At 45.0% G+C, this 27,005-nt stretch overlaps 1 long non-coding RNA gene across 1 annotated transcript; it reads right to left on the bottom strand.

Moving 5' to 3' along the window:
* Positions 1-19,481: 19,481 nt before the first annotated feature.
* On the bottom strand, positions 19,482-25,074 carry LOC118968124 (uncharacterized). The gene is made up of 3 exons (XR_005055485.2): positions 24,989-25,074; positions 22,005-22,105; positions 19,482-19,641 (listed from the first exon to the last, which is right to left on the bottom strand). It is a non-coding gene; the product is annotated as an uncharacterized lncRNA (long non-coding RNA).
* Positions 25,075-27,005: the final 1,931 nt, after the last annotated feature.

Raw genomic sequence — 27,005 nt, 5'->3', positions numbered from 1 at the left:
TGTGTGACTGTGGGCAAGTCTGTCAACCTCTCTGGGCCTCAGTTTTTTCATCCTGCAAAACTGTAAATAATCCTTTGTTCTTCACTCAGTGGGTTGTGCAGACTTCATAAGACAACATCAGTGGAAATAGTTCACAAATCCCCAACATTTTGCAAATCAATCAGAAAATGGAAACCTGGAAAGAAGCACTCTTCCCACGTGTACACTGGGGTTGACGTAAGTGAAGGAAGGCTATGAAATCACCCACGTGGGCCTCCCATGACAGACCGAATCTCCAGGAGCACTTTCATAAGAATTCACTTCGGTCTATATTGTGCATAAAGTCCATCTGGAGGTAAGCAAGGGCTTTGACTTTCTTTTGTGTGTGCATATGAATCTACATGTTCCTATTTGCATCCTCATGAGCAAAAAACAAGAAAAATTCACAGGAGATGATTCAGTTTTTATTGTTGTAAATAAGATGATGGAATTGGTGGACTGCAGTCAGAGGTGAGGGTGCGGGGCGATGCGGGACACGTGGCATATACTATGGCCCCTACAGCTGTGTCTTAGCCTGGTGGATTCCAAAGTGGGATTTTTGTCAGTTTACTCGGGGGAAATGGCTTTTGAGGAACTGATGGTCCCTCAGGCAAATTTATGCTGATCCAGGAGCCAGAGTGCGCCATCCAACAGGGGGACTGTGCCATTACAAAACTGGGCCCCAGGCCCCGGCTCTTGCTTAGTGCTAAGGGCGATCCCATTGACAAGTCAGGATTCCCTGACTCTTTTATAAATTGCAGACCTTCTCTTTTTGGCATCATTTCCGATGCATTAATTAAGTGGGATACAAATAAAGGTATCAGAGTCTATTCTTAGTGTGTTCCATTCTGTGGTAGAGGGAGCACCATATACAGGCCCAAGTGTGCTATGTTGTATTGATTCTTATTCATTAAAACTGCAGAATTAGTCTTTAAAAACTGATAACTTGCTTTGTAATGATTTTAGAAAACATGTCTGAGCCCACCAAGACCGATATTCCCCTTCTCTAACTACAGACAGCTTCTTCAAGTGGATCTCCTATGGGAAAGTGTCCTGTCTTATCTAATAATGTTGAATCTGCTCATAACACTCTCAACCAGCAATTCCACTCCTTGGTATGTATCCCAGATACTCCCACCCATGCCCCAGGAGACAGCGGCCGGAATCATCACGCCATTATTCCCCAGAGTAAAAAACAGAAAAATGTCTCAGGTCTCTTCCAGCAACAGCAGAAGAGATAAACTGTGGCCTTTTAATGTAGAGAAATGCTAATGATTAGGAAAAATGACTGAACTACTGTTGTGGGCATGGACACGAATAAATCTCAATAACAAGAATGATGAATAAAGAAATTCAGGTCATAGAAGTCAATATGCATGTGATTAATATAAAAGGCAGGTCCAGGCACCAAAAAACAACACATGGAGTAGGGATATGTACACATGTGGTGAAACTATGAAAAGAAGGAAGGAGGAAGGAGAGAGGGAGAGAAGAGTTGGAGAATGCCTTCATTCCTGGAGAAAGCTGGTGTCCCCCCAGCTTCATGGGACTCGGAGTGAGTGTGTTGGGTATGGGGTGAAAGGTTGTGAGGATCATCTCAGGTCTTGGGGTTCCTTTACTGGCATGATCAGATGATATTTAGAGACATGGTCAGTAGTAGCAAAAGCTTTCTAATGAGAATGCTCACATAATTGGCATGTTTTCTTCTACAACTTTCGGGAGAAACCAAAAAAGGTAAATGTGGTTCACACCAAGGATACATTAAAAACAGGTTGCTTCGAGGAGATGGTCGGGGGCTGGCAGAAGTTCATGTGGGTCTCCTGCACCTTCTAGATCATGCACTTCCTTTTGTGCACATGCTGCTCGTGAACTCCTCAGATGGGATGAGGGATGTGTGGAGAGTATGGGGATGGGAGGAGAGGGGGTCTTAGTTCTGACACAAGGGCGAGAGGGAGCAGCAGGTGACCCAGAAGGTGGACAGTCTGGGCCTGCCCTTTTAGTCGGTAATGGATGTCAGTGACTGTGGGAGTGACCGCAGAAACACACCTGGCATCAGGGCAGCCCTCACATTAAGCACCAGTAGATACTATAAAGCTGGCAAATAAGGAAGAAATTTACTAGTTATTCATATCATTCATCTTAAAAGCAACATCCTCAGAGAGAGGTTGGGAGTGACCCCCCCCCCCCAAACCACCAGTCACTTCACTTCTCAACACATCACTCTATTGTAATGCTCTGCAGAGCATTTCGTGGTATCTCACGTTTTTAGGATCTCTTTGTGTGTGTGTTTATCTCTGGTCTGTTCCATCCTTGTCCCTCGCTGCTGTCCCTGCCACTGGGAAGTAAACTAAGTTCCCTTAACATTTGAGTTAATCAGCAGCATCCTCCAAAGACTCCCTGCATTGGGATAATATTCAGATATCCAACACTATCATTGCACACAGATCTATAAGAAATAATTTCTTTTTACTTGTCCAGCAAGGACACCAAAGATATCGATAGCAATAATTGCTTCTGGGAAGTACTAAGGAACTGAGGGGTAGGGATAAAAAGGTAAACTTTTCACTGCATATTTTTTTTCCTATTGGACTATTTCACCAGGCACTTGTATTTCCTATATTGAAAGTTTATTTAAATTAAAAATCTCAACATCTCTCTCTTTCTTAAATTTCCTAGAGTGAACATTCCCATCTGCCTCCTTTGAAGTCCCTTGGTTCTGACTAATGATGCTTCAAGGGTTCACCTCCAAGTCTCTCCTGTGCATTTGGAATTTAAACAAAATATGTAGATGTTTTTCTTGGATTTCCTTCCTTTTCTTATGAAAGGAGTCAGGAGAAATTTCCAGAAGAATCTTAAGAAAGTCTGTACACCACCAGAAGTGAAGGCCAGAGCTAGTTTTCTGAGCATTTGTTTGCAGAAATGTTGGGCTTGACCACAGACAGGTGAACACAGCATTCTTCTCATACTTGTGGATGTCTTCTGGGGTTGGGTCTCTGTTCTTGGGCATCTCAGCTCCAGCCTCTCCAGAGGGTGTCGTGCCCTCCTGTCTGTCGCCGGAGGAGTTCCACTCTCACAGAAGGAACCAGGTAGAGGGGATGACCCATCATCTCTGCCAGCTGGCTGAGTTCCTCTCTCAGCTAAATCAGGAAGCTCATAAAAAGACTTTATCTCTGGGTAACCCATGCCTCCCCAGCTTCCACCCGCCTGGCGCCTGGGAAAGGACAACAAAGGGGTGTGGAGAACAATGGCCATCTGTGAAGCTGAGTCTGCACCAGGGGAGGCATGGGAACCCCAGGTGTCAGACCTCCTCCCCTGGCCTGGTGCCCAGGTGGTCAGGCGTCCTCCTGGTAGACCAGACGGCCCTGGTGGTCATTTGTACTCCCTGGCTTCTGGCCTTACCCACATTCTTTCTTAAGTGTCTCAACTCCTCTAAAATGGTATGATAACTGGCTTAATTTTCTCCTTCTATTTTTAAAAATACTTCCAGTGTCACAACTCTAGGATAACTATGCTATTTTGCTTCTTACCTCACCTCCCTGGACGGGGCTGAGACAACGTCAGTAAAATGTCACATCCTTCCCCTTATCTCAGTCACTCTCCCCAGAGCCCCCTGCCTGGCTAACACTCTGGCCAGGGGGACTGCTGCCCTAGGGTTAGCAGGTGGCCCCATGCTCCTCTGCCCTGCCTGAGCCCCACCGCCGCCTGTAAACGCCAGGGCATTCAGTCCTCTGTCCTGTGCCAGGCGGTCCTCCCTGGCCCTTCAGGCAGACGCAGGGCCTCAGTGAGTCCTGAAGACAGCCCCCGCCCCTCCGCCCCTCCCGCCAAGTCCCAGGGCTCTTGCCACTGCTTAAAACACCTTGATATTCTATGCTGTCATTTTCCTACCTGCCATTTCATTAATGTTTTGCCACTAACCTGAGAAATAACATAGATATGTATTTGTATGTCTCCTTTATGGATAAATTAACTGAGGCATTATTAATTTCAGGCTGCACAAGAACGGGAAAGTCTTGACTCCTATCCCAGGGCTTGTTCTCTTTCATTCCCATCTCAGAAACACTTCAGGTTTGTGGTGCTATTCTGCTTCACGATTCATATCACAGACTGTTAGAGCTAAGGAGGACTCAGGGTGTATCCATGGGCCATCCCTTCACAAGGGAAGTGCACCCCAGTGAGGGATGGGGCTTCCCAGGCTAACATATGAGGGGGCGGCCAAGGCTGGATGAGGGGCTGGTCTAGCCCTCAGCTCCGCCTCATCCCAGACCTTCCCGGTGACTTGGACCCCCTGGTGCCAAGGATCCGAAGTCCCTTTTCCCTAATTTCTCTCTCTCTCTCTTCCTCCTGTCAGGGTGAGCAGACAGCCCTTGGTCTCCGGCCCTCACATCTTCGTCCTGGCCTTTGTAGCTACCAGCACCGCAGGAAGGGCACTGGAGAGACAGAAAGGATTGATGTGGGAAAGAAAGGGTGAGCCGGGACAGGAAGCAAGACCCAGGGCCTCAGGGAAACCCTTCATCATGTGTAATGGTCAGGAGTTCAGTCTGGGAGAACTAATAAAGTAAAAAAAAGGGGAAAAGAATGTTGGTTCTGTAATACCACCCGGGTTAGAGTTGAGTAGGTCGAATGCCGTCACTGGGGTCTGATAATGACATGGCTCAGTGACAACACCATAGTCATCAAGGATGACAGGCAGATCTTGGGTGCAGTCCCCTCTCTGAGGCCAGTTCTCTGTCTCTTGCCTGCTCAGTCTAGCAGTATGGTCAGAGCTTCAGGGTTACAAGGGATTTGAAAAGGCCCCTATTTAAAACAAAACCCAAACCAAAAGAGGATAATTGTGTCCCTTGAGTTCTGCCTGCGGCTCCCTCCAGTTTGGGTTTTTAGTATTAGGTCACGACAAGCAGCCACAAGGCCTTCTGGAGTAGCTAAGCAGCCCTGGCTGAAGTACGTTTTAAAGAAGCTGGAGCGAGGAATCAGCAGGCTGCTCACTGACTTCTTTAGTTCCAGAGGAAGAGACATGAGTCGCCCTAAATTGGGGGCATTGGGAGTGAAGTGCTGCTGAGCTGGGAGCATGGAGGGACAGAAGAGCATCTAGCTTTGGCCTGGAAGTTGTCGGGTTAGTGGAAAATTTGGCCTGGGGTTTCCTGACTCCCTTTCGATGGTGGGCGTGGAGTTGACATTCCCCTAGTCCCTAGAAGCTCTTCCCCAAAGCTGCCCCAGGTGATATACCGCTGCGTAAACACACATGCCTGCTCCGCAAAGAGAGCTTCAAAACTTACCCTCCAGCTTACCCTTCCACTAGAATAATGCCCTACAGTTCCTCCCATGTGGAAAATTGGGAGCCACCATGTAAGCAGTGAAGTCTATTTCCCTAGAGGGGGAAAAAAAAACCCAAGAAAACTTACACATTTAAAGAAAATACATCCCTCAAATTTGATGGAAACACCCTATTAACACTGACTATCTTTGGTTGGTGAGATAAAGCCTAATTTTTTCTTCATCTGCTTTTTTCATTTCCAAATGTGCTATAATGTATATGTGGTCATATTATGCTAAAAAAGAAAAAAAACACCCTAGAGTTTTTAGAGACCTTGCACTCCTCAAAGGCAAGCTAATGAGACTGTCTTCCCCAAGGACGGAGGGGGCTCTGTGCAGATAGAGTCCCGGAGGGAAGCGCTTCCCCACGAGGGCGGGCTCCCGCACTATCCACAGAGCCTTCTGCAGGCCCCTCGGCTTTGGGCGCCCCCAGTGATTCCATCAAGAACTTCTCATTTCCTCCTGCCCCCACTGAGTCAGGGTCATATGGGAAAACCCAAGTCCCTCTATCCTCTAACTCAGCTAAATGATGACAAAACAGAGACTTGTCCAGGCTTCCTGCTTTACTTTGAAGTCTGAACAAGTACTTCGCAATCTTTTTCTGACTCACTTGTCCCCGTCTCCCTTTTCTCCTCACCAGGAATAAAATATCTGCAGACTAATAACAGATCTCCAGACAGCTCAGGTGCAACACTGAGGTTTTAACCTTCAGTGCCCTGCACACACTCTGATCTTCAGGTCTCTAACACGCTGGAACTTTTGCTCCTTTAAACACAGGGCTCCCTATGACCCAATGAGTCCCCTCCTATGTATATGCCTAAGAGAACTGAAAATATATGTCCACGTAAAACTCTGTACGTGGATGTTTACAGTGCCATTATCCATAGGAGCGAAAAGGGGAAGAACATTAAATGTCCACTAACTGATGAATGGATAAACCAAGGGTGGTATACCCATACACTGGGTGATTATTTGGCGATAAAAGGAAACAAAGTGCAGATCCACACTACCACATGATACCAAGTGAAAGAAGCCAGACACAAAAGACCACATAGCATATGATTCCATTCATATGAAATGTCCAGAATAGGGAAATCTACAGAGATGGAAAGTAGATTAGTGATTGCCAGGGCCTGGGGAGCTGGGAGCAGGAGGATGATAGTTCAAGGGTATGAGGTTTCTTTTCGAGGTGGCGATATCTTCACAAATATGATGTGGGATGGTTGTCCAACTCTGTGAATATACCCCAAACCATTGAATTGCACACTTTAAGTGAATGAATTGTATGAATTATATCTCAATAAAGTTGGTTTTAAAATGCGTTGGCTACTTTATTCACAATTGGATTGATCACACACACTCGTATGTTCACACTCACACGCACACAGAGGTCTGGTAGCAGCTCCAAGCTGGGGCAAGGGAGGGAGGGATTCCAGGCTGAACCCAGCTCTGAGGCTGCTGGGCCCACCCTCCATGTGGAAGGCAAACATCCGGCACAGGAGTCCAGGAGTCCAGAGGGGTGTGCCAAGGAGTGGGGGCTGGCAATGGAGGGCTCTGCCCACCTCTGGGAGCAACCATGGAGTCAGGTGCAGGGCAGCGGGGTGGAGGAGGAGCGAGCACTCCAAGGAAGCCAGACCTTCCCCTGGGAGCTGCATTCTCTTCTCTCAAGAAAACCACTCTGTTCCCTGAAGTTGGCTGGCCCATCTTTTCCTCCTGGACTTGCTGCATCTGCTCTGGGGTGGTGCTCTGTGCCCTTGCTCTCTGGCAGCCAGGTTGGGTTCCTTTCTCCTTGGATTGCTGGCTCAAGAAGAAGGTGAAACCCTCCTATCACCTGGGCAGAGCTTTGTCAGCAAGGTTTTGCTTTATGGGTGTTGAACTCTGTGCTTTGGGACATTTTGGACCTTGAACTAAATTGTAAGCCAGAGACAGGGAGTCCTGTGCCAGCAAGAAGCTGATCTGGAGATTCCTATTTTCCTTTAGACAAAAGGAGGAACCCAAGACCCGAGTACATTGCTCTTGTACACAAACCACCCTTGCTCAAAGGTAGCTGCCATGGGGCAAAAGAGGCCAAGGGTTGGAATAAAGCCAAAACTGCATATACCATGTTCCTTATTGACATTAAGCCATCATCCCATGAGCCTCAGCTTGCTCATCTCTATGGCAGAAACAACTGACAAAAACTGAAAAATGAGGTGATATATGTGTAAGTTTCCAAAACTCTTAATGCATCAGAAAAATGGGGTCTTAGCATCATTCTTTTGTAAAATATTTTAGATTCAGGAAGCACCTTCTCCTCTGATCCTGGTTGGAAAATATTATTATAATTTCAGTAAAGATGAAGAAACCAAGGCCAAGTCACCTGCCCGCACTGTAGATTAGTGAATCATGGGATTCGAACCTGTTCACCTGGTGTGTCTTCCATTTCCAGGGGTCTCAAAGTCCAGTGGCAACTGATCCACCCGGGGTGATTGTCAAAATCAAAAAGACAGGATCCACCCAGAAACCATGGAATCAAATTCGCCATGTGCAGTTTTAAGTCTCCTCCAGGTGATTCAGGGGCACACCAGCGTTTGTGTGAGCCTCTGCACCAAGTCAGGCAAAATTTGGAGAGAGAAAACCAAAGAAAAAATAAAGATGTCACAAGGCAAACTAGAGGATGAAGAAAGAAACTAGAAACCAAAATCTGCCTATATCTTATAATGATGGCCAACTTTATGGGGTGTTTACTTTGTGTGGGGTACTGTAAGTGCTATTATACTTGATATGAACTTATTTGAGCCCCAGAGCCACACTATGAAGCAGACACTATTTTTATTCCAAGTTTGCAGATGAGAGAATTGAAGTTTAGAGAATTTAAATTATTTACCCAAAATCACACAGTTAGTAAAGAGAGCGAGGAGAGACTCTTAACCATCTTGATATACCTGGAGAGAGCAAAACAGGCCAGGGTAGTGAGAAAGAGCAAAGGGCAAGAGAACAGGCAACAGGGAAAGCTGACATGCAGAGAAGCTGTGCCCAGGTCCTATCTGCATCCTGCCTGCGTGCACTGCATCTAAGAAGCCCATCCGGGGACTTAGCAAATTTAAGATGAGACTTGGGCTCCTGTAGGAAAGCTCATGGGGTAGGGGTGGTAAAACCAGCCCCAAAAGTGGCCTTCCCTGCCGCTCGAGAGATCGCCTCACAGGGGGTGTAATGGGTTGAATGGTGGTCTCCCAAAAGAGATGCCTGTGTCCTAATCCCTGCAACCTGTGAATGTGACCTTATGTAGGAGAAAAGATCTTTTTAGATGTAATTAAGTTTAGGATCTTGATTTGAGGTCATCCTGGGTTATCCAGATGGGCCCCAAATCCAACAGCAAGTATCCTTATAAGGAGAGGAGAAGACACAGACAGAGAGGGGGAGGGGCCATGCGAAGACACAGCAGAGATGCAAGGGGGGCAGCCCCACGCTGAGGAGTGCAGACAGCCACCAGCAGCTGGGAGACGCAAGGCAAGGAATCTCCCCTGGGGCCTCTGAAGGGAGCAAGGCCCCACCAGCACCTTGATTTGGGACTTCTGGCCTCCAGAACTGCAAGAGAATAAATTTCTGCTGTTTTGAGCCCCCGGGTCTGTAATAATTTCTTATTTGGGCACCCTAGGACACTCTACACTGGGAAACTGATGACCAGTGGGATGGATATTGCTGTGTAAGTCTAACAAGAATCCCTTTTTCCTTTACATTTAAACACTCACTTCCTTTAGAGATTGCTCCCTCAAAGTCCTGCCACATGCTTCTGGTGGCCCTATCCTTGCCCCAGACACAGGGAAGGGCCTGTCATCCAGAAATGGCCAATCAGAGAGCCCCATCTCCTTGGCTACTGTCACTGAATGGCCCAGGGGTGACTCATGGCCCAAGCCTGCCCAATTAGAGTCCTTCCCTGGATTTCTGTATTACTAAGAGGGCAAGAGTTATACTTTCCTTTCTGTTGGAAGTACTAAATTGGTGCATGAAGAATCCAGGCCCTGGGGGACATGTTTCTACTGTGCGGTGGAAGCCCGTGTGCTGGAAGGAGGAAGGAGGTCCGTGTGTGAAAGGAAACAGAAGCAAGTGGTCAAATATGAAAGTAAAGGGATCCTGATAGTGTTTAAATTTCTGGATCCTGTTGACTCTGGGCCCAGCCCACCATGCCAATGGTTTGCTGTGTGAAACTTCATGTTTCTTCCCAGGCTAGCTGACGTTGGGTTCTGGTTCTTGCAACCAGCAGAGCTCAGACTAACAGAAAGGATTTAGAGCAATGGCTATTTCCTCCAGGCAGAGAAGGGACATCTGGAAATAAACTGTACTGCACTGCTTGCATCTCTTCCATTTCAGGGAAGGTTTGAGGACAAGATCAAGGGCTAGTAGTATTATGTGTTGAAGAAAAGAAGATAAAGAAACATGCTTGAGAAAATGGGTCTCCTTGATCTTCAGTCAGAATGTCCAAAAGACTCAAAGGAGACCATTTGCCAAGCAGGAGAATGTTTGCTCCTATGTGGAGGAATCAGGAGAAGAGAAGAAAAATGAAAGAGTCAGATCGGGAGCCGCAGTGAGGTGGGCACAGAGGCCCTGACCCCCTCTCATGACCACGCGAAGCCACCTCTCCATCCAAACGCTGGCCCCAGGATCACAAGGACGTCCGAAACTTCTTTCAGGCATTTCCTTCCCTTCAGATCTCTTTGGGTTCCTCCGTTCATATGTTGCTAATTTTCTATCTTTTCAAAGCTCTCTATTGCATTTAAAGTCAGAAGGCATCCTATTCATTGCTTCTGAATTTGAGGGGGAGGAAATCACAGAGGTCAGGAGTCCTTTTAATATAGAAAATAAAGGAGCAAAGTGGTGTGTGGTTGTGTGAGTGCGTGGGAGTGTACACATGGCCTGTTATTTCCTGCCTTAATCCACTTAACAGCTCCACTGTGCAAGATTACAGGAGAGACTTGGGTGGTACCTCTTAGAACGGTTCCTCTCATCTCCTTCAAGAAAGACACTTCTTCCCCAAAGTCGCCTTTTGTAGCTCACTCAGTCTGCTCTGCAGTCTCCACCAAGCTAATGACAGGCCAGCAAGTGGCTCCATTCAGCTGGGCACTCACCAGAGGCCCCCTGAGGACCTTGTTTGCCTAGGTGATTATTTTCGTATCTCGCCTATTATGTTCCCACGTGGCAAAGAGCTCCTTCTCTCTTGAGGCAGAGCAGAGAGGAGGTGCTCCCAATTAAAGCAGCAACAGAGAAATGGAGGAAGGCAGGAGCACATGTTTTGACAAGGTTCAACAGCAGGAGGGCCCACAAAGAAACTAAATTTGGCTGCTGTTATTAGTGAAAGAAGAAAAACAGATTTAGAGAAAGAGAGAGGATGTGGAATGGGGGGTGAACCATTGGTTTCCTTCTGGCATAACCACTAACTTTCCAGCTGGGTCCTGATCACCTGCTGAGGCCCTCATGAGTGGTGCACAGGCCTGGAAATGCACATGGATCCTATTCAAAAAAGGTGGCTTAGAGTGGGTCCTGGAGCCCAGACAGGCAGTGGGGATCATTCATTTTACTAACCAGGGCTTAAAAAAAAAGGTAATAGAGAAAAAGAGAAAAAAAGTAGTGGAGAACAAAGGGTGGATGGCACTCATCCCCAAGCTAAGTTAAATTCATCATCAACATAAGTTTAACTTTTGATCCAGAAGTGGGGGCAAGTGGTCTTATGAGGAGGAGTACACATGGAAACTATGAGATAGAATGTCTTCAATGTGACTGGCCCAGAAATTACAGGGTAGTCATTCTCAATGGGGGGCAATTTTGCCACCCAGGGGAAATTGGCAATGGAGACGTTTTTTTATAGTCATAACTTGTGGTTGGGAATGGGAGGGAAGTGTGGTACTGGTATCTACTGGATAAGACAGGGATATTGCTAAACTATAGAATGCACAGAACAGGCTCAACAACAAAGAATTATTCACTATAAGTGTCAATACAGACACTGTTGAGAGACCCTGAATTGGCACACCCTCTATAACCATCCCAGGCTGCTTTAACCTGTAGGCAGTATATTGCCCTTCCCTAAATTATTCTCACTAAAGATCTGTGGATGCCACCTTTCTTAAGAGTAGTGTTTCCCCTACAAACTCTCCTTTCTGAAGTGGTGGGTGCAGGTACATTTCAATCACGACTCATCGCGGCCCCAACTGCATCTTGTTGGGTTGAACGTGGACAATTGATCCAAACCAGGCCACTCAGATTCTTCTCCCAATTATTTAAAGTTGAACAGGAGACCGTCTATTAGTCAGGGAGGGAAGGGTATGCTGCAGAAACAAATAACACTAAAACCTTGGTGGATTAAAGAAAGTTTACTCTTTGCTCATATGCTCATTCCTGGCATTACACGCCAGTGTGGGCTGTCGGGTGTCAGGCGGGTCAGGACTGTCCTCTGATCTAGAGAGTCACTCAGGCTGTAGGGTGACTGACAGAGGTTCGCTGTCATCTCCACAGGAGGCTTCAGTGTTCACCAGGCAGGGGAAGATACCCTTGGAGGGGCTCACACTGGCTTTTAAATGCTTTGCCTGGGAGGTGACATGGCTCCCTTCCCCCCTTAGCCCATTGGCCAGGACCGGTTGCCTGGTGCCACCTGCCCGCAGTGGTGTAGGGATGTGCCATCTTCCCAAGAGGTCTGAAGAAGAGGAAAACCGGATACATATGTGCCCTGGAAGTCTCACACAAATTAGCTGTGAGAGGCTGGGCTGCAAGGCCCCAGAACCTCAGGCCTTGAGTTGACTGTAGAAGGAGCCAGAACTGGAATTATGGGAGAACAGCTCTCAGGGGCAAACAGAGGGGGCCAGTCAGCAAGGAGACCGCTGGCAGAAGTGCGGAAAGAAGCAGAGGGCAGGGGGCGTCCAAGGGACACAGAATGTAGGTGCCTTGGTCTTGGGCAGCTTGCTCCACCTTGCGTGGTGCCCCGTGCTCTGTGTTCTGGAAAACTCTGCGACGGCACGCCAAAGGCCTGCCCTGAGCCAGCGGATATAGATTTTTGTTCCTCGCTACCAAAAGAACTTTGACTCATGCTTACCAGTTGTAGTTCTTGAATCTGTTGTTCCTGGTTGAGGTTGTGGAAGGATGCTGGATTCTCAAACAGACGGAGCTGCCCCAGAGATGACAAATCTCCTAGGGCGAAGCTTTTCAGTAGAGCCCAAATTTCCACCAGTCCTAACCCAACACAGTTGATGACGCAGACTGGGTCCACACAGGCAATGGCCATCGAGAGGCTCAGAAAGACCTCTCCACATGCGTGTGTCACCCAGCAATGCCGGCGTAGCAGTTCTGAACTGTTTGGGTGACATGGAGCCCTTCCTAGAATAATGCTTTTAAAAAGCTGAAATATTTTTAAATGTGGAAAGTAAAATACACTGGGTTACAAAGGAAATCAATTACATCCAAATATTAAAAAATTGAGGCATACTTCTCCATGTACTTGTTATGAGCACATTAAGAAACTCTTAATGTGACAAGTTTAATACTTACCATAATTTCAGAGCAGTGATGAGCATAAATAACAGTGAAAGATATTTGCAACAACTATCGTGTGATATAAAAGCATCTATTCATTTTGCAGGAATGAAGTAACAGATGCCACTAAAAATACTATGCTTTGTTGCCTACATTAATAACATAAGGATGTGCCAAATTTCCACTAGAGGTTTGTGAAAAGAAAGATAATTTTATTATTTGGTAAAAATAAATACATATTTTGCTGTTAATGGAAATGAAAATGTATTTTTCCTGGCGATGTTCATGGACCCCTTGAATTCTATGACCTCTCGGTGGTTCACGGATTGACGGTCTCTGACCACAAGGCCCCAGCCAGAAAACCCTAATAGGTTTTCTCAGCAGGAAAACAGCTAGAGAAGAGGAAGCAGAAATATTTTATTCTAAGCTAAGCCATGAACAATGATTAATACCCAAGGCAAATTAACTTATCAGCTTAGTTCTGATGACCTGGGAGCACCCTGAGCATAAACGGAAGGGGGAACTTTTGACACAGAACTCTGCAGAGGATACTGTCGGGAAAATGAGACTTCGCCCACTCGAGCGGCACAGCCAGTGCCCAAGAGAGAAGCAAGCTGTCCCCAGGAGCAGGGACACATTGAACATGCTGCCAGAGGAAAGGGAGAGGTGACTGCCACTGCCCACTGGAGGAAAAGGAGATGCTTTCTGTGGCTGAAGGTGCTGAGAAAACAGAGCTTGTATGTGTTTGGAGAAGAACCAAAACTGACTGAACATGCTTCAGTAGATGAAGTGACGGACTAAGCGTTAGAAAGATAGGTTTGAATCTCCATCTTGCCTCATTAATCTGCCGGGCCATTTTGCCAGTCTGGGCCTCAGTTTTCTCATCTGTAAAATGAGAGAGTTGGACTAGATCATCTCACAGGCAAACATTTTACAATGTCAAAATCAGCCAAGGATACTCACTCCAGCACTGTGATTCCCAACCCTGAGCGCACATTTTTAACAGCTCCCCAATGATTCAAATAGGCAGCTAAGGTGGAGAACCATTGTTCTAGCTTAAATTCACTTACCAGCTTGATAAACCAGGTAGAGTAGCAAGGTCAGACCACACCTGGGATAGAAGAAAGGAAATCAAGTTCAACAGGACTCAAAAAATGAAAGCAACAGTTATGCAAGACATGGGGGTACCCAGGGAAGGCAGTGCCTATGGGGTATGGGTGAGCAGGGAATGAGGTAGTTTGGCCTGGAGTCAAGGGCCACTTCTGTCCTATTACCTAGGTGAACGTGGGCTGGTCACATCCCCTTTCTGAACCTCAGTTTTCTTATCTGTAAAATGAGCCCTGTGTAAATGAAAGGAGAAGGAAACCAACACTGAATGCTCCATACTCCCTGGCAGGTTCTGCCCTAGGTTCCATATGCATGTTATCCACTTTCCTTCTTAGACTGTCCTTGACAGGTAAGGAAACTTCTGTTAGAGAAGTTAGCGAACCTCTCCTCCACCTCACTGACTTGCTGCAGAGCCAAAATGAGATCATGTGTCTGAAATAACATTGCCAACTTTAGCTAATAAAAATACAAATGCCCAGTTAACTTTGCATTTTAGATAAACAACAAATAGTCTTTTAGTGTATGTCTCAAAGAGTGTTTTGATCAACAATGCAAATGTAAAACTATTTTATCAACCGTGAAGCTGGATACACATGTACAGTTTGATTGGGTCATCGGGCTTCTCATTAGTAAGAGGTTTTTCTGTATTAGGGATATTAAGCATCTGACATGTGTCCTAAATGTTTTTCCTATTTGTGTTTTATTTTTTACTTTGTTTATGGTGTTTGTTGTACAGAAGTTTCTAATTTTTATGTTGTCACATCTTTCAATCTTTTTCTTTATTGTTTATAGCATTTGTGCCATGCCTAGAAGTTTCCATCCAAAGATTATACAACTATTCATCCACGCTTTCTTCTAGTACTTTTATGGTTTTATTTTTTACATTCAAAACATCTGGAATTTATTTGGGGAGGATGCTGGCATTTTTTTCCCCCCAAGTGGCTAGCCAGTTGTCCCAATAGCATTCTATAAACTGTCTTTTTCCCACTCCCTTGAAAATGTCCTTTACCATATATTGAATTCTGAGATTTACATGGGTATATTTCTGGAACCTCTAACATGTTCCATTAATCTGCCTTGCCTTTTCCTAGTATGACACCACTTATGTCACTGCAATTTTATAGTATACTTTATTGTCTGGGAGGGCTGTTTTCCCCTAATTTTCCTTCTTTTTTAAGGATTTCCTGGTTTTTCTCACCTTTCTATTCATTCTAATGAATTTTAGATTTATTTCATCAAGTATCCAAAATCTTGTTGAGATTTTAATTAGTGTTGGGTTAAGTTTTCAAAATAATTTAAAGAGAAAGGACCTCTTAACAAAACTGTATCTGCTTGTTCAAGAACAAGGGACATCTTCATTGATCACCCTCTTCAGGGTTTCCAGTAAGGGGCAAGCACTTTATGCATGTAAGTTCCATGCAATTCTTATTACATCTATTCCTAGTATTTTCTATTCCGTGGATATTCATTATATTTTCTATTTGATTATAGTTTGTACACGTATGAGGTGTTTTATTAAAAAGAGACAAAAAAGTAAGAGAGATAAAGACAAATTTGATCTATGTCCTAGTCTTCCCTGAGCCTGTCTTCCTATAAGATTCCAGAGAGGGTTCACGTCATTATGGTGATGTCACAGAGAAAAAATCCTAGGTTCAGGGGCACGGGTTTCAAGCCTGGAGAGACAGAAGAATCAGATACAGTTATCCCCCACCATTCTAACTCACTGCCTTTCATGCACCATGAGGCCTGGAGCAGAAGGACCAGCGCCCTGCTCTTAGGAACCTCCTCCATCTTTACCCGGCAAGGCCAGGCATCCCATCGGCTCTCAGGACAAGCCCTGCCCCTTCCGGCTGAGCCTCTGCCTCTGGCGTTGGGAACTGCTCCCTGGCTTTCTTCATCTCAGGGTGTCATCCATGATCACCTGGTCCTCTGAAGGGAGTCTGGCATCTGTCTGACACACGTTCGCTTAAAGATTTACATTTTCGATTTCCTTGCCCATTTTCTGACTGCATACATAAAAGAGAATTGTAAATGTTTAGAAAAATCAAAGTTCTTCTTAGACACCTGCAGTTTCATCAAGTTAGTATTCTCTAATTCATGCCAAGAACACCCTGAAGAAATGAGGTGGAATAACCTGGCCATTTTCTTGCTGATGTTTTCCAAACTTCATTTCCTCTCACTCTTGGAGTAGCTTCAAGTTTTCCGGGCAGTTTGGAAGCTTGTCAGGCACAGCTTCCTGCTTTCCTTGGGCTGGGGTGGTGCTGGGAGACCCCCTGGCCTGCCTCGTGGAGTTAAGTGTTAGGGAAAGGAGGGCAAGGAGAGTGGCCGCTGCTGAGGGTGGGCGGGCGCTGAACTGGCCGAGACTGGGTCCGCACTGGGCAGTTAACTGGACGTTCCATTGCCCACTCCCGGCACAGGCCCTCTTGTCTGACCATGCCTCTGTTTCGCCATCCTTCTCTACCTGTTCCCTGTCTTTTATTTAGAACCTATGGGGTGCCCCCAGTTTGGCATAGGGCATTCCAGGCTGAGGAGGCTGCCAGCTCTTGACAAATAGCAAATACTTAAGTGTTAATTAATAAACACTCAGAAAGCATGAGCTGCATTTCCATTTGTCTCAGAGGGGAGAATGCAAATGCAGGAATCTCAGTGTTATCCCTCAGGTGAGGTGTGGAAGGTGAGCACACTGACTGATCCCAAGGAGGGCCAGTCCTAGACCTATGCTCCTGGCGCATTAGAAGGAAACTTGCTGAGGGATAGATGACGTCTAGGACTTCCAGGCCAAGTGTTGTTTATTCCATGGATCTCTGAGACCACGTTCCACAGGTTCATATCAGCTGATTGCACAGTTCTCTGCAGGTTCTTCGGTCACTGACCTTCAAATGCCCCCAGCCGGAATGCTAAGGGAGTAGCACTGTTAGGTTTCAAGTTCACATCACATCATCCCAAGAGACCCATGCTGTTCTTACTACCATACCTACCACTTGTCATTGGAAATGGAAAACTCCATCCCATCAACTAGCATTCTTCTTTCACATGCCCCACCAGGACCCTTTCAGAGAAGTCTGAAGTATAATGCATCCAATTTTTCCATGTCTTCCAACTTCTGGTTATGAGGGAGTGGGTGGGTCACATTATGATTTCCCCAGGCTTATAAGACACATTTCTATTTTCTGCCTTCTCTTTCAAGGGAGGGCCCTATCAGACCATCCTCCGGGCAGGGACAGAAGATCCTCTTCTCTAATTCTTTCCCCTGTTAGACACAGTCTTTGTGAGTGGTCCAAAGAATGAATATGGCAGAAATATCTTTCCAATAACTGAATTCAAACCCCGATTCCACATACCCTAAGAGACTGCTGGCGTTCTCTGTCACCTCCATTGAGCAGTGCTTCAGGAGACAAATTAGCAAGAACCTGGGACTGTTCTGATTGTGTGAGACTTGGGGTGGGCACTTTGGGATATAACAAGATCTCACCAGAACAGTTAAGTTTGGAAACAAGAAAGTTAAAGGGGAGAGAACCCTGGACAAGGACTCAGCTCTCCACCCTGGGACCATTCCGAGTGCTCTTCCGTTTTGGCCCACTTGCACACCATTCGTGGATCCCTAATTCCGTGTAAGCTTCTTATCCTTCAACCCCGCCTACAAAAATGAGAACATCTGGGAATTCTCAGGCAGGGTGGTAGGGGAAATCATTTCATGGGTCTTCTCCCTCTCCCACCCTCATAACCTTTTATTGCTCACAGTTCACTGTCTCACTCTTTCCTCTGCCTCCCACCACCATTCTTTTGCACACACAGGTCCTGTGGGAAACTTCGGCTGGGGAGGGATTCACGTTCTTTTGGAACAGCCGCCAAATAATGATAGTCTCAATGAAATGCCTGTCTGGAAATATCAACTCCCCTTTTAACATTCTCTTCTTCCAGCTCAATATGGAGCAATTTCAAGGCTTGCCACAGCTAGAGCTTGGGGTCTGTCCTTGATTTCTGCTTCTGATCTATTGTGCATTCCTGCGAACAATCTGGGGATGGGAGCGAGGTAGCAACAATGAAGCGAAGTCTCTGAAACCAAAAGATAATTGAGAAATCCCAGTAAGTTAATTCCCTTTGGCCCAGAGCTCACATATGGTCAACACATTAGAGACCTTGTCCGAAAGACCAGCTTGGTAGGAATGATTTCTGTCATAACTCAGACTACCTTCCCCCAAATAATCAGGCCATCAGGGCTCCGTGTGCCTTGGGTCCGTGGCAGGTTTGACCATGTCACTGGTTTTAAACCCAACTTGATGTCCCTTCTAAGAATGGTCCACACTCTATGAGATAAAGTAGCTGCCTTCGTGAGTGATTGCTTCCAGACCCAATGAAGAGAAACTCGTGTGTTTGAAATGCCTGCCATTCTTCTCCATTTCACCATAAAGTAGCCAATTTAATTTTGCCCAGTACTGTTTGATAACAACCATGTGTGTGTCTTCTGTATTTATATACTCAGGAAAGGACCTACTTGGTCAGTGTGAGATAATTTCATAAGAAAAATGGAACCAGATGTGACTCCTTTTATTTGGTTCTACAAACTCAAGCAATCTAATTCCCAGGGTCAGTCTTTACTTGGGTTTTCAGTTACCTTGCAGGAGAGGATCCTTTTACACTATAATGTTTGCTTTTCTGAGGTACCTGAAAAACAGGAGTGGGCAAACGATTTCAGGGAGTTGGATCTTAGCTCAGCACTTTCCAACATTTCCAGGATAGAGATTCAGTGGGCTAGAAGTTTCCTCTTTTGGAATAGAACATGTCTATCCAATAATAGGCTTATCTGCTCCAGCTAAGCCATTCTTACAACTACTGAGAATATACAAGCACTTTGGGCCTTAGATCCAAGGTCAAATAGTGCTAAGATGACTCATACAACACTCCAAAGCAAAGGAGTGGGCAGACCTGACATCAGAGAAAGGCAGACTTTTCTCTCTTTTCATCTTATTCCTGTTTTTATTTTATTTTTTCTGTCTCACCTTGTGCAGGTAAGCCTGCCATGTACAGTGGCACAATTTGTGTACTGTACAAAAGTGCTCAGACAAGAGTGAATGGAGGCTGAAATCTAGCCCATGCTGTGCTTCTTAAGTGACATACCCCAGCAGGAGGATAGCTACCTAGAGGAAGAAATGCCTTATTTTTTATCCATAAGTACAATCGTACTTTTCAATAGGCCACATTCCTGTAGTCTGCCTTGCCTTTCAGAGACACTAAGACTGGTCATTAAGAGAGGCTTTAGATCCAAGTTAGTAGGTAAATATGTGGAACTTGTTGATTAGACATCACTAGTCGATCCCGGAATTTTTACACACTGAGCCCAAATTGGTCTTAACAACCCTTCTCTACCCAGTGAATCACTCTCCTCAGTCTCTACCCACTGAGCTGATGAGCTACAGGAAACCTATCTGCTATCTGTCTCAGCCAGCGATTGCCACAATAATGCTGCATAACAAACCACCCCAAAACTCAACGGCTTAAAACAAGAGTCATTTATTTTTGTTCACCCACTTTGGAGGCACCTGAAATTTGGCTGTTATATGGCAAATCATTCAAGGAGGGCTCTGCTTCAAGCTTCAGTCCAGCTGGGCTTGGCTCCTCATTGCGGCTGGGGCTCAGGTGTTCCATGTGTGTCCATTCCAGGGCCTGTGCTAGAGGGTCAGCAGCCAGCCAGAGGACACTCTTTTCCTGTTGTGAGCAGAGGCACATAAGGGCCAGACCAGCCACGCAAGCACATTTCTAACAACACTGCCCTGGCCCAATCACACAACGCAGTAGCCAAGCCCAAAATCAAGGGGCAGGAAGTACGCCCCTCCCACCCTAAGACCAAGGGGGTGGTGAAGAATTATAACCAAGCCCTGGAGCCATCACACCACGCCTGCTCTGAGCAAAGGGCCGGGGTGGCGTCAAATCACATTTGGTGTGATGACCCCTACTTGGCTGATATAACCCTTAACATCATCAGCAAACCACCCTTCCCTAGCCAGTCAGCCTCCTGGCCCAGGTATGTGGATAACAGGGAAGACTGAACTTCAGAGCCCAGGGTGCTGGGGTACACTGCTTCTTTATATGCCCTGGCCAGTGAACCTACTGTTTAATGGTAATTAAGATGGAGCTTGCTTTAGAAAATGGGTACATGTAAACACTGAGAGGGCCAGGTGGATTCAGGGGGCCTGGGCTTCAAGGTATGTGATATAGAAGAACAAGAGAGTAAAGTAGAAAGAGCAGAGATGATGGTAGTTTAGCACAGGGGCGCCCTCCCAATGCCCCCGTGGAAGTAAGCATGGGCCTGGAATCCCCTGCTGATCCTAAGAAGCCTTTCATTTTCAATCATCAAAAATGAAACATCCCTTTAGGCCATACTGTCTTATGACCATCATCAAAGATTAACCCAGAAAATTACAGAGCCACAGTCCTGCCCTCCAGGAGTTCATGATCTGAGACACACAGGCCACAACTCTGAGGAGTGAACCACCAAGACACTGTGAAACGGGGAGGTGGTAAAGGGGGTTACAACTGTAGGTAAGATAAAGCAGGGATCAATCCAGGCAGACTCTCTGGAGGAATGGGCATTTAGGAACTTCTTATGGAACGAAGTTCTGTCATCTTTGAACAATGGCTGACTTCATAGAGGTCATGGAAGAAGTGGGGTGTGGAAAGAGATGACATTCACTGCAGGATAAGCTGATGGGAGAGGAAGAGAAATTAGGAGAGAGCTGCATGGAAGGGTCTGAGAGCACTTGGTCTCATGTACTTCAATTGACAGTCAAGAGCTTTGCACCAGCTGCCTTTTTTAAATTTAAACTTACAATGGAGGATATAAAAAGAAAAAGTGGTGGGAAGACTTGTGACCTCCTAATCAGAGACTTAGTAAAGGGAATTAGGAAGAGGATGGCCCACCAAATCTACATACTTTCCTTCCATACCGAACCACATCTAATCCACCTACAGACTGGCATCTCCAAACATGTGGGTCAAACCCCTATCAGGCCAGGCTCTGTGATAAGTACTTCACAGATTACAGCAAACCTGAGAAGTAAGGTTATTGTCCCCTTTCACAGAGAAAGCAACCGAAGCGTCATGAAGACACATTACTTAGCCGAGGTTACCTGGTTAGGGATGGCGGTGCTGGGAACTGAATCCAGGCTGTCTGAGTTTAGAACCCACATCCTTCATCGCTATACCATATTACAGTATTTTCTAAGAGGCATTGCTTGCTTGAAAGGTACCACATACATTGAGGTACTTGAGTCAGGCCCAGCCAGCAACTCTAGGATTCATTTGCCAATCAGACTATGAAGGTGTCAGCTGTCCAGAACACGAATGTGGCCTCATTTTCCACATTGTACCAGAGAACATGTTTCCTAAAGCAACGAAGACCCTTGGGATTTTTCTTTTATCAAATAAGTCCCAGGGCTTTCCCTCTGCATTGCAAAGTCTTAGCACGTTTCCTTTTGGAGAGAAGTTCAGTGTCACTGACGGCCAAGGGGGGTGCCGAGAGAAACACATTCTTCCCTTTCAAGCCAGGTTAGCCAAGTGTGGTTTGTCGGCAGGTTAGTCATTGATTTTCCTCTTTTCACCAGACAGCACTGCCCTAGTTACCTGGATAAAAGCCGAGGAATAAAGACAGAATTGAATGGTCTAGGTTGAAAGAAAACTTTTGAAACAGGTTAGGAGACTCCAGTTGGGGGCTGATTTGTAGTGTGAGATGCTCTTACATGAGCAAGGTGTCCATGGTTGTTTAGATGTGGTTGAGAGGGAGGGAGAGGTTGTATAATTACCACTCCTGCCAAAAGCCGAAAGGAAACCACTTGCTTTTGTCTTCCTTTTTGTTTCTTGTACCCTGTACCCTGTTCTGCAAGCTCTACTTTCAGCTTGGCATTTCTAAAAGCATTTAGAGTACTGTTGCTGTAATGTCAAGCTCAATGCAACCCATGCATAAATTTCATTGTTGCCAAGGCTCCAGTTTTGCAAACAACTGACTCAAAGTCACCACAGTGCGCCTATCAATACTAGGTCAGGGGTGGGGGATGAAATGAAAGCCACATTACCCGAATCTGTGGCGAAGTATGCCCTGCTCAAGGCACCCAGGGACCATTTCCAGAAGAATCGTCCCCCTGTAGAGTCCAGAGGTTCAGGGAAGGTAATGCACCTTTGGTAAAAATGAAGTAGAGGAAAATGGTGGGAATGGAAAATCAGAAATGTCAATTCATGTCCACAAATACTCTTCGAGTGCCTATAATGTGCCAGGAAGTATGCTAAATAATGCAAAGAACAAAATCCATTTTTAGCCACTTTTCACGAGAACCTCAAGAAATAATATTAACAAGAGGAAACAAAACAAATAGGCAGACCTGGTTCTCTTTCCAGGCCACAGGACTAAGGGTTCTGAATGGGATCAGTTAAGAGAAAGAGAACTCTATGTACAAAATTTTGTGACCGCTGATGCAAGCCAAGCATCCCTTAGCTTTGTGTGGCTTCTGGACCAGACTTCCCACTTAGCTGGCGTAGTCAAGATAAAGATCATTCAAGATTCCCATCAACAGAGCAAAGACCAGGTGATTTTCTAATATGGGGATGGTTTGAGTTCAACTGTCCGTGCATCTCTATATGGTTTGTCTTGTGATAAATGGCAACTCTTTGCAAGATGGGTGATCAAAGTTAGAGTTAGTCGAAGTAAAACTATTTGGTCCATCTGGGCCAAGGCAACCCCTTAATTCTGGCCTTATTAATGCTGTTCTTACTTGTTAACCAGCTCAGGCACTAGTTGACTCACTCCTTTTTTTCTTCTTAGCACACAAAAAGATTTTTATGTCCAGGTATCTCTCAGGAAGCTCCATTTTGACCCCCTTTCAGAAAACAGCCACTCCTTTTCAGCCCTAACTTACCCGGAGAGACTCAGAGATCTGCACTAAGTCACAAAAGTCTCTTGAGCTCAATTTCCAGACCACCTCACAGGTCAAGCCAGGTTTTGGGGGTGAGTGAAAATTAAAGCAACATGTGCAGCCAAATGTGTGCAGGTTGGGGCTTTGTGATATTCGAGAATCTTCAGAGCTATCTGCCCGGTGTGGAAGGAAAGCTGTTTCTGCTCTGCAGATGTGGGTCCATATCTCAAGAGCAAGAATATTGTTTCTTGCACTTTTCACCCATAACAGAGGCTGACAATAGCCCTTCTTGCCTGTTTTCTCAGGGATACGATCCTCTCCCCCACCGCCTCTAGAGCTGGGCCTGCGGCCTAAAGACTACAGTGACCGTCTTCCCTTGCAGTTGACTAAACGCTATTCAATGAGGTATAGGAAGTGGTTAGTGCTAATGCTGGGAATATTCTTTTTTTTTTTAAACTTTTTATTAAGGTATTATGGATATATACTCTTATGAAGGTTTCACATGAAAAAACAATGTGGTTACTGCATTTACCCATATTATCAAGCCCCCAGCCATACCCCAATCCAGTCACTGTCCATCAGTGTAGTAAGATGGCACATATCCACTATTTGTCTTCTCTGTGCTACACTGTTCTCCCCGTGACCCCCACACCATGTGCACTAAACATAATACCCCTCAATCCCCTTCTCCCTCCCTCTCCACCCACCCTCCCCTATCCCTCCCCTTTGGTAACCACTAGTCCCTTCTTGGGTTCTGTGAGTCTGCTTCTGTTTTGTTCCTTCAGTTTTGTTTCATTGTTAAACTCCACAAATGAGCGAAATCATTTGGCACTTGTCTTTCTCCGCCTGGTTTATTTCACTGAGCATAATGCCCTCCAGCGCCATCCATGTTGTTGCAAATGGTAGGATTTATTTCTTATGGCTGAATAGTATTACATTGTGTATATGTACCACGTCTTCTTTATCCATTCATCTACTGATGGACACCTAGGTTGCTTCCATATCTTGGCTATTGTAAATAGTGCTGTGATAAACATAGGGGTGCATCTGTCTTTTTGAATCTGAGAACTTGTATTCTTTGGGTAAATTCCAAGGAGTGGGATTCCCAGATCAAATGATACTTCTACTTTTAGTTTTTGGAGGAACCTTCATATTGCTTTCCACAATGGTTGAACTAGCTTACGTTCTCACCAGCAGTTTCTGAGAACATTCTTAAAGGAAGGGAATGTGTGCTTATCCTCTTGCTTTTTTCCTTCCTGCTGGCTGAATGCAGACTTGATGGCCAGAACTAAAGCAACACTTTTGGTCCATGAAGACAAGGGCTATTCTATATGGCAATGGTCCTCCAAATTTTTGGTCTCAGACCTCCCTTTGCATGTGTAAACATTCTTAAAGATTAACTGAAATTTTGCCTATGTAGGTTATATTTACTGATATTCATAGTACTAGAAATTAAAACAGAAAATTTAAAACTCAAGTGTACATGAGCACATATTCCATTAGCTTCAGAGCAACAACACTGTGACATATCATGTAACCTCTAGAACATTCCACTGTACATCACACTTGAGAGAGAATAAGTGAAAAGGCAAGTGACATCTTAGTTTACATAAAAATGTACTTGATCTTGATACCAAAATAAAAAAATAAAAATAAAAAATTTAAAAATATAAACAAACAAATAAATAAATAAATAAAATATATACTTGATCTCATAGATCTCCTGAAAGGATCTCAGAGACTCCAAAATCCCTAAGGGATGACAGAACAGTCACTGGAAGGCGTCTTGTGTAGATGTTGGAGGAATTTGTGGAGCAAGTGACCGCTATATCGGACATAGGCTGTCAACCTCCAGGCTCTTCATATGAGAAAATTTAAATTAAACTTTGTTGTTGAAGGTTTTGCTATTTAGAGTCATTTGTCCCTTGTGGAGCAACTTAATCCTAAATAACACACTCTCCTTGGAGGTTCAGTGGGATGTACCCTTTGACTGTGGCCTTATCCTCTGATATTTGTCTCCCCAGAGGCTGAAAGTAACACATGCATTCTGATGCAATTGAGCAACTATTTTTAAAAGAAAAAAAGTTTCAAGAAGGCATTGCTCTTTCTCCTTTGTCAGTTTTTAAATAAAAATATCATCTTCAACTTACATGGCGAGGGGAGGAAGAGATGAAAAGTCTGAACCACTGATTGATTCATCTTGCTGGGCAATTATGCTACGCTGTAAAACTTGTTCCTGAATATGAAAGCACAAAGCAGGTCACAGTTAACATGAACTTAATCTTCTCAGTACCCCAGTGGGATATATGTTATTATCCCCATTCTGCAGATGAGGAAGCTGAGACATGAAGGAGCTTGCCAATTACTATACGTAGTGTTTTCCATTTTCAAAGCATCCCTGCTCATTAATTATCATGTCCACTCAATAAGCCAATGAGGTAAGTAAGTGCCCTTTGTATGCACATCCAAGCATCCTTAAGCCCTTTATGGATCCTGAATTCATTAATATTCTTCCAACATCCCCTGAAGCTGTGGTGTATGTGGAAGAGAGAGGAGTAAGTATGCAGAGGTGAGAAAGAACTTCCTCAAATCAGAATGTCCACCTGGGACCCTCATCCCTCACTCCTGCTCTGAACTCCTCTCTGAGTCTGATACCAATTATCTTCAGGGAGGAATCTGCCCCAGTTATCTCCTCCAGGGTGTGCTGTACATACAGATCCATGAAACACCGCTGCCTGGCCCAGCCAACGCTCAGCTGCATCCTGCATCCCAGTAGAAACACCCTTCTTGAAGGAGTCCTAAGATCATTCAATAGCCCCTCCAAACTCTCAGACGGTATTTTCAGTAGGTCTGAAATAGAGTAAGAGGAGGAAAACTATCAAGCTATTTATACTCCTCTGATGGCTCTAAGTGGTTGGGAAAATGACACCCCCCCCCCACCTCCAAATCCAGTGGTAGATGCTGCTGCAAAATATGACGTGACATTTATAGCTTGCAACATAGTGCCATGGGGGAGTATGCTCAAGTGTTACCATCCCTGCATGCAATTTAATTTTTTTAGTGCTGGTGTTGGTGGGGGAAGAAATAGAAATAAGGCAGCCTTTTGGGAGGTGGGTATGACATTCACAAAAGCATTTTGTAAGTCTATAAGTAATGCCAAGTTGCAAGTAATGTCAAGTTACAGATAGCAAAATTAGTCACATTACAAGGGAAAATGAATAAAGTAGGTCAACATAATTTTTCAGAATAATGAGCATTTTTAAAAAATGAGTGTTGAGTTTTTCCCTCATATTGCTACTCCACAGCAAGGTGAGAATGTGTGTATTATTGAAGAATGTGTAAAGATAAACCAGGTTTTTGTCTTAATATAATACATAGAATTTACTAGTTTTCAATGTGATATTAATACAAATAACATTCTTGCTCACATTTAAAAAAAATCTTTCCTCTTCCTCTTCCTAATTAAAAAGATGATTTGTGGACAAAACAGGAAAACCCAGCCATGCCTATCAAAATCACAACCCACGAGCATTATAATAATTCACTATTACCACAACCGTCAATGAAACATCAGTACTTTGGATTCATTACTGGCTTGACATTTTTATAGGGACGACTGAGAACCCACACCAATCCATTGATTCAGATGGAGACCAAGATGATGAACTGTGTTTCCCACCGTTAAGCCTCCATCATCAACAACAGGACACATCCATTTTATTCTAAGTAACAAAGTAACTGGGAACGCTTAAAACAATATTGAGAATGCATGCTCCAAACCAAAGCACTCCGACGGCGGTCCTTGCTGTTGGTTCACCAACTGTTGTTACCGTTCCTGATGTTGCATGAAAGCACAGGAATTGAGACTGAGCCTCTAGAAACCTTTATAGCAATTTAACTTTGCCGTCACATCCAAGCACGTGATCCCTGGACTTGTCTCACTGCGCAGTGTTTAGACCATTTCTGGAGCTGTCTAACTCTCATGGTGAGTCATGCTGGTGATAGCTGCCTCCTAGTCTTGTGCAGTAGGACCATGTATTGGTCTGTGATGGATTGAAAATTAAAATGAAACAAAACGAAACAAAACAAAAAGACAAAAACTATAGCAACTATAAAACTATAACAGAAAGTTTGAGAAGCACTGCTATTGCCCATGTTAGTTAGGGG

Source organism: Manis javanica, chromosome 4 (genome assembly GCF_040802235.1).
Source record: "Manis javanica isolate MJ-LG chromosome 4, MJ_LKY, whole genome shotgun sequence".
Lineage (NCBI taxonomy): Eukaryota > Metazoa > Chordata > Mammalia > Pholidota > Manidae > Manis > Manis javanica.
The sequence above is the reverse complement of the archived record's forward strand: the minus strand, read 5'-3'. Positions and strand labels throughout refer to the sequence as shown.